General features: G+C 40.7%; 1 long non-coding RNA gene across 1 annotated transcript in view; it reads left to right on the top strand.

Moving 5' to 3' along the window:
• Window positions 1–3,329: 3,329 nt before the first annotated feature.
• The window catches only part of LOC122815296, a 520,377-nt gene continuing 506,708 nt past the window's right edge, over window positions 3,330–16,998 (top strand). Inside the window, exon 1 of the long non-coding RNA XR_006366944.1 lies at window positions 3,330–3,817. This is a non-coding gene — a long non-coding RNA (uncharacterized LOC122815296). The remainder of the gene's footprint in view (window positions 3,818–16,998) is intronic.

Genomic DNA, 16,998 nt, shown 5'->3' with positions numbered 1-16,998 from the left:
ATTCATGATATTGATGTTGGATTACATTATATTCAGAATGAGGCAGTTGTTCAGGAAATCAGTATGGAGTAGAGTTACTAGTAAGTTAGGTAGGGAGAATGCAATTGCATTTCCAATTAGAGGAGAGGTAGGAATGGAGCTGAGTTTTAAAGTGTTCAAAGTTTTCAGAAGTTCTTAGAGAAGGAGGGAGAGAATTCCATTTTTTGGCTAAGGAAAAGGATAGGAGAAGCTGACCAGCGGGAGGGTTTGGTTTGGGGACAGTGATTAGATTTTGGTGGGCAGATCTTAGAGTTCTGTGTGGGGTGTATGATTGTAAGATGTTAGTGCTGAGCATTTAGTTGGTTTAAATATTAGCTTGTGGGCTGTAGTGAGTTGGAGGTAGTCAAGGTATTTGGGGAGTTCTAGCCAATTTGGCAGGCAGAGGACAGTACAGTAGTGGGAGGAGTATTTGGATTTGGTGGCAAATTTTGAAATTTTATTATAACAGATTTCTAGTTTGGAAGAGATAGAGGAAGATATGTTAGTTGGTAGGGGAACACAGTACAATAGTGATGGTAGTAAGTAGGTAGTGGTGATGGTTTGTCTTGTAGAAAGAGAGAGAAAGTGGAAGTTTCTGTACAGCATGGCAAGTTTTTATTGTGTTTTCTTAATATTTTGCAGAATATGGGTATCGAATTTTAGGTGTTCATCTATAGTAACCCCAAGAAGTTTAGCAAAAGGAACGACTTCTATGGTGGAGTTGGCATGGCTGATAATTAGGAAAGAGTTTTTATCGAGAGGGAGGGATTTTGTGAGTGAGAATAGCAGAATTTTGGATTTGTTGGCATTTAGACAGAGGTGGTTTTGAAGCATCCAGTTCTCAGTGGTTGAGAAGGCAGTTTGAGTTAGCCTAATACTTGTCTTTCAACTTATGAACATAACCTACTAATGGAACAAAGGTTGGGAAATGTAATTAGGGTAGCAGAAGGGATTAAGTACTGGAATTCAAACCTATGTCTACAGCTCTCATCTCTTTGTGTTGAACTGTTTTAAAAGAAGCCTGGAAGGGTTGTGGAATGTGCATAGGTGTTGCCAAGCATATACCATACAAGTCATTGTGAGCAACTAATTTCTAAAGGGGCAACATTTTGTCAAGCACAAATTCAGGACCAGCTTAAAACACACAAACAAAATCAAGACACTTCCATCAAATATCTGACTGCTGAGTGCGTTTTCCACCTAATACCTCTCAACTGTACAGATTTTCACAGAATGTCCAGATTTTCCCTCATATTTTTGCTCAGTTTTTCATAAAATTGTGTTTTTTTCTGGCAAGCTAGTGGCAAATCATTAAAGATTTAGGTTAGAAAATAATGACATACATTTAAGTTTCAGTCTTCAAACCCTTCATAAAATTCATGCTAATGCAAAACCTGTTATTCTATCAACTTTCTAAGTTTGTAAGAGCAATATTTAAAAATTGTCACTATTTTTGGGCCTTTGTCCCACTTTTATTTTTGGCTTTGTCCAGATTTCTTGCTCTAAGAGGTTGAGAGGTATGCTCCTCCCTCACCTATATCACTTCTATTTGCCACCATCTGCTCTCACCTGCTGCTTACCTCCCATATTTACTATAAAAAGTAATTCACATTCATTTTACTCCACTGTTAAAAATATTAGGTTACCAACCGGCTGTCCCCCTAAGCGAGGAACAGTCCCTCTTTAGGCAGTTGTGTCCTGCAAGCAAAACTAAAAAATGCAAATGTCCTGAGATTTTAGAACAAATAAATATTTCATAATTTTCTTTAATAATTGCATAAAACAGTTATTTTCTGTCTGAAATACCTAACTGTTACACAAAATTGCATAAGCAACTCAAATGCTACAAGAATAAGTTTTTTATTTTGTCAAAAAAGTGAAGTTCTCTCCTTTGCGCTAGCCGTGAGTATGTTTAGTCATGCAAAATATCACATTTCTACAAAAATGTCTCACTTTGGGCAGTTGAAAAACGTGGCAACCCTAAATAATATTAGCTCATTTTTTTCAGTGCTGAATTCCATACCTTCAGTGATTACTCTGCGCTTGTGAATTATTTCGGGTTTACTTATTTGTGAATTTCTTAATCTAGGCTGCGTTTGTAATCATCGACTGTGATTAATGTACTACTACTAGCCCAGTAAACAAACTAAATACATAAATGGGCACGAGTGAGACGACGAAGATGACAGCGCTGAACTTCTTCTTCTTTCGGCTTTTTCCCGGTTAGGGGTCGCCACAGCGGATCACTTGTCCTCTCATGATTGTCAGTGGAGTTTTACGGTGTCGAGTTGCCAGCCCGGCGCCCAACCTTCCACAGAAGGCGCGCGCGTGCACCCCCCACACACACACACACCCTAATTTACAGTTTCCAATTCACCGACAGCGTGTCTTTGGGATGTGGGAGGAAACCGGAGAACTTGTCATATCGATGACCATCCAGTTAAGACCTTCATCTATATTAGTTTAGGGTATTTTCTGAGCTCCCCCGTATTTAGGATATATAACACAGGAAAGGATCAGTCACGCTGAGAGATGTCTCAAGACAGGAGTCTGATCTGTATAACTCATAAATTTTGGACCATGGTTTGTGTGCTAAAAGACAAGTCATAGAAGCTGACGTACAGTTTACATACTGGATGCAATTTTGAGAAAGCGATATTATTTGTAATTGCATGATCATGCACCCTACCCCATTACTATTCCTCTCAATCTTCCCACTCCGAAAACGCGGCACACTACTTCTCTAATAATGTGAAACAAATGGACAAAATGCGGAAAAACTTACTAACAACGTCAACTACGAAACTCGCAGGATGTTTAAGGAGTTGCTTTATACTTACACGAAGTTATTTTGCTTAATTACAATAATTTAGAATTATTTGCCAAACCATGTATATAAGCATATCCCTTGATTTTGATTCAAAATTTAGCTCGTTCCCTCATAAGCCATCCTAAAATTGATGACTTTTGGAGAAAAATGGTGAAATATACTTAATAAATATTGACAATAATTAACAGTTATACACAACTCTTACCTCAGAAAGGTATACTAATTCACATTATCTTATTCTGTCAAAGTCTTAAGTTAATAGTACTAATATTTTAAGTGTCCCTGACCAGTTGAAGAACTATGGATAAATGTAAATCCTAAATCTAAATGTGTGACAGACCCTTACAATGTAGAATTGCGAGGAACACAGACGGTTTAAAGATGATAATGAGGTACACGTGTATAACTATCACAAGGAGCAACCCGGCGTTCACTCACATTAAACCATAAAAACAACACTTGCCATGAAGTGCGCAGCTCCCGATGGGATTTTATCTGTAACCATGGTATTGCACTGGGGCCTTAAGAACTCCCACAATGCAGTTGGCGGCGCTGTCCCAGTGCCGTTACATATGTGCAGAAGTAATAGCCTCTTTCTTGATATCTTAGCACTGTAACCGGAGAGCTGGGAAACTGCGCAGCACAGGCTGCAGCGACTGTGCTCACAAGAGGAGGAGGGAGTGCAGGTCGGCCAGGGAGCACTTCGCATAACTTTAAGTTACCTCCCCTCGGACCACACAGCTCTTAGCTTCAGTAAGACTTTCAGCTACTCCTTTTAACTTTTCCTTCCTCTGGTTTGGTGGCTTGGTACTTTGTGACTTTTGCCAATCCACAACGGATTTGCAGCGTTATTAAATCGAAAGGTCTGTTGGAATTTAACATGCAAGAATAACCGTTTAACCGTCGGATTGTTTTCTTTCCGATGATTTAACTGATTTTGGTTTATGTCAACAGGACTGCGATTGTACAGTAAGTACCAACTTTTCTTTTAATGAGAGAGTGAAACCATCTGTTGTGATGGGATGAAGTTGGGCGCAAACAGGATCCCGCAGTATTGTTTTTAGAGAATCCTATACATTTTTTGTGTGTTGTCCTGAAAAACCTTTACACTGATTTTGTGCGGACCCAGTCTGTTTTTCTTGACTCTGCAACCCGGTGCAGTGTATTTTTTTGCCAGCACATAAAAGATTAAAGCTAAACCCATTCTAATCCAGACGGCTTTGCCAGGAAGACTAGTACCGTAATCAGAAGTGCAGCCTAGTTTCAAGTCCACTGAATTAGTTGTAGACATCTGCAGTCTTCAACGATTTTTCCCATGTTTTATAATATTTGTTACCCAACTACGCCCCCAAGTCTGGAACCATCATCTAAAGCAGAGCAATACATTAACCACACTGGGTAATGTAACGAGTTGTTAGCCGCAAGCTAAGCTGCTTGCACTGGTGGGTAATGGTTAAGCCCATGTATTGCCTCAAGGATATTATTGTAATTGTGTGCAGACATGAATATTTGGAGTTGGTCACTCATTTAACCTTTCTACAGATGTAGAATTTATTGGGTTTCATAAGCTCATTTGACTGTAATTGGTACCTTGTTGCATTGGTCACAGAGTGTTTGTGCACGAATATGGTAGAACACATAGGTGACATATTTCCTGCACGTATGAAATCTTAAGATCTTGAAGACTAGATTAACATGCCTCTTCCTTCCATAGCTCTTAAATGTGTACTGTCAGTACTGGGGACAACTTCAGAAATCATCATAATAACTCAATATTAGTTTTTGTGACTTGAGACGTTGATGGAGAATATGAATAAACATGGATTTGTTGAAGTAAAAGAAGTTTAATGTCAATTATAATAAAACAAGCCCAACGTCAATTATTGTTCTTATTTATTAAGTGTAATCCACCGCATTTTCTTCCAAAATTGACATTTTGTTGGGGGCAGAGCTAAACTGAGCCAAATTTGGGGACAATTAAGATTTATGCTTTCCTCTGAAGTGGTGGTATTACTTTAGGACTACGGGGAAATAAAAAGTAAACAAAATAGCCTTCCTGTGAATGTGGTGGTACAGTGGAAAACTTGATTTGGGCAATAAAAGAAATATATTTTAATCATTGCATTTAATATTTCTGTGTTCATTTTTCAGGATGTGTGTATATAATGTATGTAAAATGTGTGGCTATATAATATGTTGCACACACACACTTTGTGTACATAATGTATAGATTCCATAGACATATAGACAGGGAAAGTGTGTTGTATGTCTGCACAACTAAATTGCACAGTGTGTGTGTGTGTTAGTAGCATTGCTCAACATAAAAGTGAAGCAGTACAAATCCTGATTGCATTACTTTTACATTTGAAATAATTTTAAATAATTTTGTTAAGAGCTTTTAACATGTACCTGGTGAGTGGTGGTCCTTACTGGGCATCTTTCTGCAGTAGATAACAAATTAATTATGATCCAGATCTCTCTGTCCTACTATTCACCCTGTTTTGTTGCTCTGTCCTCTGAAGTAGAGTAGCTATCTCTTAAACATGTATGTGTTGTACGTTCCTGTGGTGAATGATGCAGTCAGAAAAGAAGTATAGTCTGTGCTAAGAACTGCCCTTCTTGGATCAGAAGAGTTTTAGACATTTTTTTTTTGGTTAATCGACTGAGATAATCCCCAGGTGTAAGACTTTTGATGATTATAGGTAATATCTATTGTGTGTGATGAAAACACAGTTTTTTCAACTATTTGAACGGCGTAGTTAAGATTTGAATCTGAAATTAAAATCTGGGAGAGCAAAGATCTGCAAATGAAAGAACCTGCAGGCAGTGATAAGGGTAATTGCACCATTTGTATATGTTAAGGACTTGTAAACATCTGGGAGAGAATGGCATCCTTGATGATAAATATAACACCCCCAGTATAACCAACATGGGTCAATAAAAATGTAGTTTGTTAGCAGTATAACTACCAATGGGAGGGTGGCATTGCTACTGGTATACACCAAACATGTGAGGGGTGAAAACAAAAGGCAAACAGCTTGAAGACAGTGGTTATCAAGCAAAAACTGTAATTGGATGGGCTAATATGATATGATGTGGATGGGACAGATAACAGTATCATCTATAGATAGACAGTTGTGATGCATCTGCATAAGTAATTTGGAACATCCATGAGAAATGGTGTGCTGTGTTTGTTGTTGAGAATGTACCTCGGGTATAGTCCAATTTTTTGTCTCTTAGAATTATAGGGGAGGCAGCACTGGCCTGTGACATACCATTTTCTGTTTCAAGTAACTGACTACTCTATATAAATTATATAGAGTAGTCAGTTACTTGAAACAGAAAATGGTATGGCTGACTCTTTCCTAGTTTTTTTTAAACTAGATTATTGCATATAGAAAGCTGCGGTAGCGTTGTCGCCTCACAGTTGGATGTTGTACGTTCGATTCTCAGTTGGAGCGTCTTGTGTGTGTCCACATGCGTGAATGGGCATTCCTTCGTTGAAGGTTGTACGTTGGGCCCGGCAAGCTAGCACGTAAAAATCTACTTCCACAATAGCGGACCGGAGTTTCGCTGTGGCGACAGCAGCTTAAAAGGAAACCTGTATGCCATGGAAGATGGGAGAAAAGTGGCAATACAAGTGTCTTGTTAATGAGGTGCAGAAAACCAGCAAATATTATAGATGCTGAGGAAAATTGCACAGGTTGTATTGAGATTGGGAGAGCTGACAGAACATTACTTATTTAAATGTTGACGAATGTGTACATGTTGCAAAGCTGGATCTGCAGATTGGCAAGAGCTGTGAGAAAGTAGCTAAATGCAAGGACAAGTTTCCTGAAGATGTGTTTTGAAGGCAAGTTTGGAGTGATACTTCAGGGCACACTATAAACACAGGTGTATTCTTGTGGAGGGATGATAAGGGTAGCAAAACAAACATAGAAAATGTTCAACCTGTAGTCATAGTAAGCCGATTAAACAGGAAGGATGAGACGGTAAGTCTTGTACGTCTTTTCTTTCATTCAGTTTCACAAATTGTAATACAAATGGTTGTGTGCATCATATTGCAAATAACATTGTGTCAAGTGTCTTTCTGCAAGTACAGCATTTATTGCTTATGTTTCCTTGTAACTGCATCTTATGGAGACTGATGAATATGTGTTGCAGAATACTGTAGGAACCAGGGCTTAGAAATGTAGCAGTTGTAAACTTTTAAAACAGTTCCCTGTGGCAATCTACAATCTTTTCTTGTGTCAAAGTGAGTAAATAGGGCTGGCATTCCAAGGTGTATGCTTCATACTGTGGTTGTATGTAGTAACTAGTTTACCTGCTAGAATTTCTGATTGAATCGTCATGCTGAGTGTTGTATTATTGTACTGTTTATGTGCAGTGGAAACGCATGTTCCTCAGCTGTTAGCAGCACCCTGGTAACGGAGGCTTAAGTGAAAGGCATTAAGAATTGGGTATGGTAAAAGCAGAAATGTAGATGGTTAAAGATCCATGCCTCCATCCCCCAGTGTAATCCAAACTGCTAGGCATCTGTGGACTTTTCATTGGAATGTTGTATCCTCTTGAAACCTGAAGGTAATGGTTTGGCCATGAAACTGTTTTGAATGTGGAAAATCAAATTTAATTTGTTATTGGAACTTTACCCTTGATTGTCATTTAGCGTACTGTATGACTAGGTATCGTTAAATATATTGTGTGAGTAGGTGTCATTTAGTATACTGTGTGAGTAGGTTTGAACTCTGGCACTTCATGTATTTTGTGTGCTTGAGTTTCTTGAAAATAAGTTTTCTTCCCAGTTGTAAGGTTCTGTTATTGTATAATGGCTTAAAAGTGGTGATCTGCTGAGGAGTTCATCCTGTAGTCCTAGGTTCAACTCCATTGGTTTCAACAACTGTGAACTTGAGTAATGCTCCTGGATTTCACCACAAAAAGGGTTTCTTGGCTGAGAGTATTTTTATTGTATAATGGCTTAAAAGTGGTGATCTGCTGAGGAGTTCATCCTGTAGTCCTAGGTTCAACTCCATTGGTTTCAACAACTGTGAACTTGAGTAATGCTCCTGGATTTCACCACAAAAAGGGTTTCATGGCTGAGAGTATTTACCTGGGTAAAAAAAAAAAAGAGGCTGTGTATAATCTTTCGTGCCTGACTATAGTAATGAGTTTTATTTTATAATATAATAAAATTGCATATACTTTCCAAAAAGGGTATTGTTGTTGAATAATTTTATGTCATTCTTTCTTTGTTCTCTGTAATCCACAGTGAAACTACTTGTTGAAGATCAGTATGTAGTCTTCTGCCAAAGCTGTTTTCATTGGTTAATGGCAGGCTTGGCTGCACTGGACATTGTGCTTTGTCTAAATTGCTTTTTGATTCTGTTGGGGAGAGAGAAACATAAATATGCAAAGATACTTATTTGACCGTACATGGGTTTTATTTATGCATTTCACTTTGTTAGCTAGATTATCCTTACTGGATAGTGTGCATTTACAGAGTGGGATGTATTGAAAAGCCTATTTGATAGGCTGGAGAAAAGTCTCTTGAATGGGAACACACATTGTCACACTGTGCATATTTTATATTGGTGTGAGGACTCTCTTAACCCAAGCTGCATCTATATAGCATCATAGTTTTAGGCTTACACGTTTAGAGCTACGATGTTACATCATTGTAGACCAAAGTAATGTACATGGCTTTGTGGAATCATACCAGTATCTCTGTACTGAACAGCTTGGTGTACAGTGTGTGGGTGACTGCATCGTTTTGAGACACACACACACACACACACACACACACACACACACACACACACACGCACACTTCAGTCAATATTGTGTGAGAAATTGGTTTTGTACCACAAAATTGAGTTTGCTGATGCAGTGTCCTGGGGATTCCACTTCCCAAGATTCAGCAATTTTGGAGTTTGCATATAAGAGAAGTGGAGTTTTGATGGGGTGCAGAAGGGTTGCCTCAGTACAGATGTTTTGTATTTTCAAGTTCAGATGCTGTTTGCAAGTCTTGCAGTGTTTTCATTTTTTTGTTGACTCCAGTACATGTGATCTCATCAACTGCACTTTCATTAAGAAGCCTAAAATGAGTTGCACTGGAAAACAAGAAAACTGGTATGTATGCTTACATTTTATGAAAGGCTAGATAAACCAACCCCAAAAAAAACTAACAAAACCTTCAACTGAGAAAATTAAAAGGTAAAAAAATACTAGTTCTGAGGATGTCTGGTCATAAGACAAAAGTGCTTAACTGAGATTTGGTATTGGTGTCCTTTATTAAACTGCATTGGTCATATCTCCAAGCAGCTCTAAAACGCAACATATCAAATCCCAAATCTAACTTCCGTGCCATGCACGATATCAGCTTGTTCAATTTTATACTCAACTATTTATGCATTTAATTATGTTCTGGATATCCCATTGAGAAAAAAATCAAAGTTGAAAATTTGTGCCATGACATCACGAAAGACTGGACCCACAATGCCTCGCCACCTGGCTAAACTAATGTGTAAGCTACTGTACTTCTGTGTTAACTCCAGCAATAGCAGTTTCTTACTTCTAGAATGACAATTTACCAGCTGGTTCTTGCAGGTGGAACACCTCGCGCTGAAAACTTAATATATGTAGTGGTAGTGATGTGAAACCACAATGAAAGTAAGAAGATGCTACTCTAAAGAGGTACCTGTTTCACTTACCCATAATATTTTGCAGTCTTATGTAAGTGAGTGTCCATACCTGTTATGACATTCCCCCTCTACAAAGTCATTTGCAACTTTATATCATGAGGAGTGTAGCAAGAAATTAAATTAATTGTAAAGCAATGATACTTAGAAAGAAGCTGTACCGTGTAATCCTATTTTGGTTTTTAGTATTTCATGAAAGGCTTCCTAGTCAAATTGAGATGTTTTGTGACTACCAACTGAATGTGGTCATAAAACGTATCAAAGACCTGACCTCAAACGTTATTACTGTGGGCTACTGTTAAATAGGTAGGGGAGTCTTTTTGCATTATGCTGTTTTAAATCAAAACCTTTTAATCTTGTATGCACCACACCATTTCTGCCTGTGGGATTGCTTGTATATGTATATTGAATGTTTAAAAGTTTTAGAAGTGGCAGTGAATGATAGCACATCAATTCTGATAATGAAAGGGCAATACTGAAAAGCTGAAATGGATGTGTCCTTCTCACTATAAATGTTGTACACTTGATTTTTAAGAAAACACACTTTTTCTTCAGTTTATATTCCCACATTTTGCAGTTTAACCTGCTAAACCATTGGCTTTGTGATTCATCTCTTTTTGGAATTGAAAGGTTCATAGCTGAGGAAGTTGCATTTAGGTTCAGCATTGTTTTTCCTTGGAGTAATGCTCATAATATCCATTGTTTTCATACCTACTAGTTGTTTACTTTTAAAGATTTAATGCTACACTTCACTGTTATTCTTTGACAGCTGGCTTGTTTCAGTTTTCTTTAGCTTTCAGAAGACGTGGCATCCTTTTATAATGTTTCCTGTTTTCACACTCAGCAGCAGGGTTTTTCAAGCACTTCGACCAAAGGGGAGAGTGAGAGAGTGGCCCATTCCAGATGCTTCAGACAATGACTGACACTAGCTTAGATGTTTCTCTTCAGTGTGGCGCTTTAGGCGGAGTGCTGTTGCTAGTATTTGTAATGAAAAGGATGAGAATAAACTGCAACCAGTTAATATTTTGTTAATTATGGCAGTGTCCCATGCAGTGTGCCTACTTGGGAATTTATAGTATGAGAGTCAGCCCCTTTTATAAGTTCAAATAAAGGCTTAACTATAAACCCTTTTGGCTATATTTTTCCTGCGCTAAAAATAAGGATGATCTTTTTTTTAATTTCCTTTCTACTTACATTAAGAATGTAAACATAGTTTCTGTTTTATAAACCTTTTTGAACTGAATTAGTTTGCTGTATACATGCTAAATTTATTTTAATTTCTGAGAAATTCTGTATCTGCTTTTGTGACTGAGTAGTCCTGTTTAAAATTAGGAAGGCAGATGCGTTTCACACTTTTCCTGCTAGCTTCCCTGATTTGACTGCCTTGTATTTTTGCCCATATTGCATGTTTAGGATGTATGTGCAGAACATAGTTTGAGGTTTTCCATCTGTATATTTGACTGGGATTTTTTTTTTAGGTTGTGCAATGCACAGCGTAAAAACAGGTCTGATAGTGGGTATGGGCGATTCAAAGATGCCATTTGCAAGAAGTATATAAAACATAATACTTAATATAGCACAGTAATAGAGTGCGCAGAACTGTAGGCCACAATATGGACAAAGCAGAATAGCATGATGCATGCTGTAACCCATGATATGCAGGGCAGTGTGTGGGCTGGCAGAACTGTGCATCGGACTACAAACATATACCTTATAAGATGTGTCCAGGACACAGTCATCACTTGAAAGAAATTGTTATAGTTTTCTGCAGCATTGCAGTTTAGAATAGCATCATGCAAGTGAATGTTAAATGGGAATATTGGGAGTCCAGTGACTGGTTTAGGATGCCACTGCTTGACTATTTGCTGCATGCACTTTGCTGATTAACCATGTCAGGGCTGGCTATGTCCAATGGCAGATATGGAGTTAACATGGGACCTTGCAGAGTCATCATGGTAAAGCATTCATTTATTTATGTTTGAGCGGGGAAGTCCACAAGGCCATAAAGAGCCTGCTTTCAGTGGAGGCCTGGGGAGAAAAGCTCCAAATATTGCAAGTTACATATTACATGTTACAAAAGAATAACAAAGACTTGTACAGAACAATTAAAACATTTACAGAAGTATAATACATAAACAAAAGGTTACTAGCCCTTTTGGAGGTTGGGTAAACTGAACGTTTGCAGAAAGACATTTTTGTCAAATATGCTCTTTGTAAGTAAATATTAAACAAGTAGCTACTAGCCCTTTGCAGGTTAAGTGGACCATTTTGCATGGAGAGAGAGTACCAGAAAATTGGATTATGGAAAGTATAGTACATTAAATAGCAGAGAGAAAATCAGTCCCTGGTAGGGAGAGACTGTTTTAGGTTGAGATGAAGCAATAGAATTGGTAAATGGTAATGATTTCAGTGCAGGGTAGAAAGAGATGGGGTGGAGAGGGGTTTATGTTGTAGCGTGACATGGGCATTCCCATTTGGCTGATAGATGTGAGAATAGCTGAGATTTGAAATTGGTATGGTTTGGAAGGTTGCAAAGGTGGGGGAGTTCCACTGCTTTGCTAAGGAGTAGGACAGTAGTAGGTGCCCAGGAGGTTGTGCTGGTTTGTGGACCTGAGGGAGATTTTGGTTTGTGGATCTGAGTTGGTGGTGGTGGAACAGGCAGAGAAACATCTATGACAATCACTTGGGGTGCCAGACCATCTGCCAGTAAATGACACTAATGGGGTGTTTGCAGTACGTAGTGCCCTCTGATGTGGGACATCCTGTGCATGTCAGCTTTGTGTCCTGACCTTCCCATGACCCACAGAGACAATAGCCAACAGAGTCAGACTGGGGTGTAGGCGTAACTTCTCGTGTATATGAACTTAGAAGGCAAAACGTATTACCAATGACCTCCGTGGCAGCCTCTCTTCATTGTGCTTGTAGTAGTACAGGTCACTGTGTTTAGTTTTACATCCTGTATGCAGCAAACCACACTTGCCATCTCTGCAGTGCTTTATGTAGCAGCTATTTGAACCTTGGTCACCAACCTGCAAATTTGCTAGTGGATTTCAAGTGCTGCATGGATATCCAGGACATTACCATAGTCATGGCAGCATTGAAGTTCCATGCATCTGTCCTCTGTTGGGAAAATGCCCATGTTGAATGCATTGCACATATTGGAGGCTTCCTCTAGTGGGAACATAGAGCCCTTGTAGGGCTTTTGTCTACATGCGGTATGTTTGGCTTCATGGATGTGAGTGCAACTGCTACCTCCACAGATGCCTCTTTATCTGTGGATGTCTGTGTTGCTTCCCCTCAGAATATTGCAGATTGCACTACTATGTCATCAGAATGTGACGTCTGTAAGTTGCCACCATTGTCCGCCACAGCAGCACTGTTGACTTCAGCTGTCTCTTGACCCACTGTGCTGAACTTCCCAGCAGTGGAACTTGTGAATGCTTGAAACATATGAAAGCCTTGTGGTTGTACATTCCCGCTATGACATGCATACTGCAGTGTATGGTAAATTGTGCTGCATGATTCTTTGTTCTCCATACTTTATTGGATTGCACTTACCTTATCAGGCAGGATGTTGTATTTGCAGTCCAGGGATGCAAGTCATCAACAGCCATATGTGACAGTAGTATGATCAGTACTAATGTGGTACACAGCCTACAGACACATGGGTAGTCAGTATCGGGGCAACACCCACATGTAGGCCACCACCTGGTATGAGGAGCCAATCTTCCTGTCCAATAAATGACAGCAAAGACTCCCAAGTTCTGTAAGCTGCTTCAGGGTTGGTGGCCCACCCCTTGTGCTGGCCGTGTTCACCTCGGTGTCATGAGCCTTCTGCTTTACCAGGGAGAACAGAACACATCTGTAATAGGGAGCTGTTATGTTCTCCCATGGCATTTCTGTCCTCCATTATACTCTGTCATATCTGGTCCATGACATGTGGACATCAGAGCATTTGCTCATTAGGTACTTGACATGTATATGGAGAGCCTGCAGTAGAAAATACTTTTCTTGGCCCATCAACTTTTCCAGGCATGACTCTGAGATACCCATACGCAGACATCTGCAGGCAAAATGTCATTTGATGGGTGTATGTGCTGAGCTGTACTTCGTTGTATTATTGTCCATGACCCTGCCCCCCCCCCATGTCTCCCCCCTGGATATAGCCTTCAGTTAAATTTGTCCTTGCGTGGTACTGCACCCTTCAGGTATGTAGGGTGGGCACAGTTTATGTATTGTAGATTAGATTCTATAATCTGTATTACAGTATTCAACACCACTGCATCCCCCCACAAGCATACAAAGTTGTATCTGTATTGTGGTTTTTTTTTTTCCCTGTATGTGTGATGCTGGAGTGGCTGAGTGCCTTTGCACCCACACACTTTTACATAACTGTGTGCTGTTACCACCAATGTGTGTGCCATATCTGATATGGAGTATACTCTCTTGCATGTGTTTCAGCTACACAACTTGGAGTCGCCCTCCTTCGATGGGCACTACAGGAATTGCAGGTTGCTACAATCACATTACAAGCCCAGCCTTTTCTTCCTTCTCACTGTAGTGCAAGTGCAGCACATGCTCTGCACTTTCAGTTATTCCAGTAAGTTTCATTTTTTGAGTTTGAATGGTCTTGTGTAAGATGGTAGCAGTGCTTTTATATTGAGCTAACACAACAAGCCAGTTAGCACAGTGAGAATGCTAATATGATTGAATGGATTTTCAGGCTGATTGTGCTCCCCATATTTAGTTCTATGAGCCATGAGTGTACTGTTTAACATTGAGGTATGTGACAGGTGTGTACATCCACTGGGCCAGGGAGCATGCATGATGTTGCACTGTAGTGTAGCCCTGTGTTGCATGGGACATGATTTCAGCAGCATGTGTTCATGTGTTTTAGTCTATTGTATTTCTTCTAGAGTAGGTATACCGAGTGGCCATAACTGCTTCCTTTAGGGACTAGACACAGGCTCCTACATGATGTGCCAGGGAGGGCAAGGTTTTCATTTTTCTTCCTGTACAGGAACTTCAGGGTTATTAATTATCCAAGCTTGCTGCATCATCCATACAGGGAAAGCATGTAGATATTGGTATGATGATTTAAGGCAACATTGCTTTGGTGTGTGTGTGTGTGTGTGTGTGTGTGTGTGTGTGTGTTAGTGTTATTTATATCCCACTGTGTTGTGTTGTCCTATGCTTAACCACACTTTCTTGTTGTACAGCCACAGAATAGTGCCTTTACATATAATTCTGTGCAGTAGAAGGCAAGAGTAACAATGTGAAGTTGTTCAATCTCACCATTTATTCTTCACTGATGGGTTCGAAGCCGATCCTCTGCTCCAACACGGCCGTTTAGCAAAGCTCAAAGATTACCAGTAGCTAGAGACCAAGCCCTTTATCCCATGATGCATTGCTGGAATTACCCCAGATTTAGTTTGCCGCGGCACTGATCTCTTGGTTTCCAGCGTTGCCCGAGACTTTGGGATTTTCTACACATTTGCAAGTTTTCTTCATTTTTTTTTTGTGTGTGTGTGTGTGTGTGTAATATCTTGTATTGTATTCTCTTTAGAGTGGCCTCTTTGGGCGTTTGTCAAAGCTGTTGATGGTTCTTATAGTTATTTTTCTAATTAAGATATCTGAAGATGAGGAGAAACTTCCGTAGTCTGGCTTTAAAAAAATGTCCAGACTGCCGACAAAAAATATCTGTGACAGATTCACATTGTTCAGTGCGTTTATTGCTTGGGTGAGGTGCACCTTCAGGAGTCCTGCAGTATCTGCTACTCCTTTTCTACTAGGATGCTGGCTGAGAGGAAGAGGAAATGCTTTGTCTGACCAGGAAGGGGCCAGCAAATCATCAAAATCTCCCTCTGAGTCTAAATAAAAAAAGTGGAATATAATGTGACTTCGGCTCCACTGCCTTTGGAGCTGGCAGTCTGTTCCTTTCGCAGCCGGGACTCTGGCTTGGAACCGGTCTCTGAGACTCCCCTTTTCTTCACTTCTCCAGTCAGCACCGTCCGTACTTTCTTCCAGGTCATCTGTTAGCCTTTCTGATTCGGACATGGATTGACTGGTACAGAAGCTATTAACAGCACCAGGCCTAGCTAAATTTTTGTCTGCTCCGACCCGGGTGTCGGAACTGAAGAGCACACTTCCTGAATTTGACTACTCCTCCTCCGAGCCATACCGGTCCTTCGGAGCCAGAGGAGGCCGACGTGATGATTGTAGAATCTTTGGAGCCGACGGCTATTCCAGTATCATCTGCTCGGACGTCCTTGGTGCTGACCGGGGACTCTAGGAGCCAACGCTCCCCTGTTGGATCCGGGGAGTATAGTTGCACTGACTTGTCGGTGCTGACTCTTCCTCTCGGGGCTTCGGCTCTGGTGAACTCTGCGCCCACGGCATTGGTGGATGAGGGGATCATGGTCCCTTCGGGTCTATCGACTCCTTCTCATCGGAGCTGTGGTGATTTCGAAGCCATGAGGCGAGTGTTGTCTCCAAAGACTTCCTCATCACCAGGTTTGGCCTCTTCTTCCCTTAAAGTGCTTGTGTCCGCTTCTGCTACCATCCGTCATCCCAAGGGTAGAGACCCAGAGCCTCAGGTAGCCCCACTGAGCGCTCCCTGATCTTCTGAGACTTCTCCAGAAGTCTCCACTGAGGAAGTACCCAGAAAGAGACTGCAAGATGAGGCACCTGGACTCCCCACAGGAGTCCCTGACATCTGACATCGACTTGGAGGAGTCTGAAGGGTCCCCTCGATCCCCCTCTGAGGATGACTCCTTTGCGGAGATACTTGAGATCCTTATGCAGAGGGGTGATTGGCAATCCAAAAGACTTACTGAGGACGAGTTGGTTCTTCTGAAGGCTTTCGGGTCTCAACCTTCCACCTGCTGGGTGTCTCCACCCTATGATGAGCTTATGCAACTGGTCGCTCGTAGGGCGTGGGAGTCTTCGGAGGCCATGGAGTCTGTCCCTCGGAGGCCTAATAAACTTATTTCTGCCCCTATCCATAAGTTCTTTCTGTCCAAAGGAGTTCCTGTTGAAGCCATGGTGGTGGCCACAAAGAAGGAATTGTTGCAAACTTCTGAGTCTATCCATCCTCCTAACAGAATCCAGGATCATGGATATGGGGAAACGCAGGTTCAATTCAGCAACTTTCACTCTGCGATCACTGAGCTATCTGACCCATTTTTACCAGACTGCAGAGAGATCTCCTAAAGGAGCTGGGAGATTCTCTGGGTACTGTAGCTGCAGGTGTCTCTGACAAAGTTTCGGCCCATCTTGCTACCCTTAATTCCATTGTGAACTCGTCTATCATATGTGGCTGTTCGAGTAGGGCTGCAGGTACAGGGATTGCTCTTCACAGGCATGCCTGGATGTGCCTCTGTTCCTTTACAGAGTCTTTCAAGTCTTCATTTGTAAACACCCCGTTTGACGGCTCATCCTTGTTTGGGCCAAAGG

The sequence above is a fragment of the Protopterus annectens genome, chromosome 11.part0 (assembly GCF_019279795.1).
Source record: "Protopterus annectens isolate FY-2018-M chromosome 11.part0, PAN1.0, whole genome shotgun sequence".
Classification (NCBI taxonomy): Eukaryota; Metazoa; Chordata; order Ceratodontiformes; family Protopteridae; genus Protopterus; species Protopterus annectens.
This window is presented reverse-complemented; position numbering and strand designations above follow the sequence as displayed.